Source organism: Octodon degus, unplaced genomic scaffold (assembly GCF_000260255.1).
Source record: "Octodon degus isolate 3935 unplaced genomic scaffold, OctDeg1.0 scaffold00096, whole genome shotgun sequence".
NCBI lineage: Eukaryota > Metazoa > Chordata > Mammalia > Rodentia > Octodontidae > Octodon > Octodon degus.
In genome coordinates, this window is record NW_004524672.1 from 2,788,034 (window position 1) to 2,791,324 (window position 3,291).

The window sequence follows — 3,291 nt, forward strand, 5'->3', positions numbered from 1 at the left end:
TCATGAGGAATCTGCTTTCATGAAGGCATTATTGTCAGGATGGGAAGGGTTGGTTGGTTATTGCTGGAGTAAGCCCTTAATGAACACTTAACTCTAGCCATCATCTGTCTCCCCAGAGTGTCCTGCCACTTCTCCTTCCAGCCTTGGAGGAAAGTGTGAAGACTGTTAATCCCTCAGCGTTACTTCCCAGACTCCAGAATTGTGAGCAACAAATTTATTTTTTAATAAATTACCCTGTCTGTGGTTTTCTGTTATAGTAACAGAAAATAAACAGAAATAGTATGAGAGTAACTTTTGTTGTCTGTATATAACTTTTAGACACACTGAAATACATTCTATTCACTTAGATTGCCAGAATCAACAATAGAGTAACCATGCAGTCCTTGGTTCCAGCATAGAACTTTTTTCTCCAGTATGCAAACTCTACTAGAACTTATAATTCATTCAATTTTTCTGCTGTTAAGATTCACAGAGTATAATGAAAGAAACCAATTTTACTTTTTATGTAATAATAGTACCCACTTAGCTCTTTTAGCATTTTATTGTTTTAGCATTTTATTCTTTTAGTGTTGATTCCTATGGAAGCCTCTCATTCCTAAATCAGTTTTATTTGCTGGGCCATATTAGGACTAGTTGCTATGGACTACATATTTGTATCCTCCTAAAACTCATGATGAAACCCTAATCTCAAATGTAATAGTACTTGGTGAAGGACATTTGTATCTTTGAGAGAGACACAGTGCAGCATGAAGTTAGGGCTCTTAGGATGTGATTAGGTTCCTTAGAAGAGACACTAGCACTTTCCTCCTTCCCTCTTGTGAGAACATAACTAAGAACTAGAAGGAGGCCGGAGGAAGATGTTCCACAGGAGCTGAATCATCCAGCACCTTGTTCTTGCATGTCCCTAAGTTCAGAGCCATGACCTCAAAAAGTTCATCACATGTTTCAATGCTTTGCTGTCACTGACAGTAAAAGACAAGGTTGTGATATGAAATGCATATTTATGTTGAAGGTGAACCACATAATCATTCATGAAAGTGGTCATAAAATGAAAACAACATAACTAGAGTAGAGAAGAATGAAATTCTGCTACATCAGTCAACAAACAAGTAGCAATTTGAACAAGGGAAGTTGGATGTAAACATACGTTATTAGGAAAACAGCTATTCTACAATAAGACAAGGGTAAAAATGACTTCGTGGTTTAGGAAGATTATCCAAGGAAGAAACAAACAGAATTTAAGAGTCACATACCTAAGGGTGGGATTCAGATCTCATTTGAGAATCTGTGCTTGTGCCTCACCAAATGGCAGAAAAATTTGCAGGGTTTCTCTTGTGGTTGGTCCCAGGCCAGACCTGGGCCATAGGAACCAGGCAACCAATATTAGGCCTCTAGGATGCTGTTGAAATTCCATATAGGTAAACACTGCCAGGTGGTGTACCTATACCCTTCTGGGAGCTATTCCTTAGGAGGAAAAGTTAGGTGGGAGAAAGAATCAGGAAGAGAAGCCTGCTGCTGTGTGTGCCCCTCTGCTCCACAGACAAAACTTAGCACCACACAAAGGTTGAAAGGATGTAAAGCACCCAGATTTATTTTCATTCGGCAAGAAATGAAGATCAAATTTTAGATCTGAGAGGGCATAAATAGATCATTTTCATAGATTCAACTCTTTCTTATCTAATTATATATGTATCCATCTATGCTTAATTTTGAAAGTACCTGGTTTTTACCAGTTTTGATAAATATTATAAATTCTAAAGCTTATGAATTTATTTAGAATATGGTACCACTTTAGTGACGAATATTTGTTTCTTAAAAAATGTATTTAATACAGGGCCTCACTACACAGATTGGACTCTAGTGATCCTCCTGTCTTCAGTCTTCCAAGAGCTGGGCTGACAGGCATGCGCCACCATGTCCAGTTTCAGTGGCCATCTCAGCGCACCTCAGGGGCAGGGCCCTCATGACATGTGGTGCCGGGGATTGAATCCAGGTCTATGTGCTCTGCCTAAGCAGGTGCTTTACTCCACTGAGCTATCTGGCTGGCCCTTAGTGATGAATATTATATACTCAAAATAGCTGGTGGACCTAAGAACTTCCTAGAGATTTAAGTCATATTTCTTTGAAATATTTGCTAAACTGGCTTTTAACCACACATTGTCTTTTTTATGTTTGCTTATTTTCACTTTTTTAAAAGGTCAAAAAAGAACAGGGAACTGAAATAGTTCATATTTTATGAATTTTATTTTTTGTGATTTTGTAGAAATTGTTCCCTTGACATTCTTACTTTTATATAAATTGTTTCCTTTGAATACATGGGTTCCTCAACACATAAGAGTCATTAGTGTCAGGGCTCTTAGCATCCTGCAAATATTGAAACAATTCCCTTAGGACTTTGTACAGTTGGCTGTTCATTGTTTATATTCCCTCACACCTACTTAGATTCAGGGAAAATCAATTTACAAAGCAGAATGAAAACTATGAGACATCTTCAGAAAATATGAAAGCCAATACATTTTTTGTCTCTTTTCTTGTTTCTCTGTATTAACTCTTCCTTTTTGTGCCTTCACCTACCATCTTATTTTCTAATATGCTCTAAATAAATTTTCCCTTTCCTCTTTTGTGAAATTCTTTATTAATTTGAAAGGCCATGATTCAAATAAAAATGAGACAAACCTTCTTTCAAAGATTCCACCAAAAAAATCGGTGATCTACACTTTTCTCAAAGCCAGATAATCCCACTCTTATTTTTAGCTTTGTACTTTCCCTATTGGTTGTCTTTCCCCATCATATTCCACCTCATATCCAAATTTATGTTGGAAATCACCATTATGCCCTGTACTCTTCATCTTCTTTTTATTTTATTTTATTTTTCATATGGTTCTCGAGACTCAGTTCGGACTTACAGTGATCCTCCTGTCTCAGTGTCTCCAGCGCTGGGATTGGAGGCATGTGCCACCACTCCCCATTCTGGGGCTGGCATGATGGATTCCAGGGATGCATGATATGCTACACTGAGAATCGAACTTGGGACCTTGCACTTGCCAGGCAGACCCTTCTGCTGCAGCGCTATCTCCCTAGCCCCTCCTCATCTTCCATACTTCTCAATCTTTTCCTTTTTTGTTGCTTGTTGCAATATTGGAGCAGAGATAGCTAAAGCATACAGTCTCTTTCCCAAACCATACAGTCACTTGAATTTGAGATTTGTAATGTTCAGTAGTGAAGGCTTGGAGAAACCAGAGACTTACATACACTTATATGTAAGATACTGGGTTCAGGGAGGAGAGATTG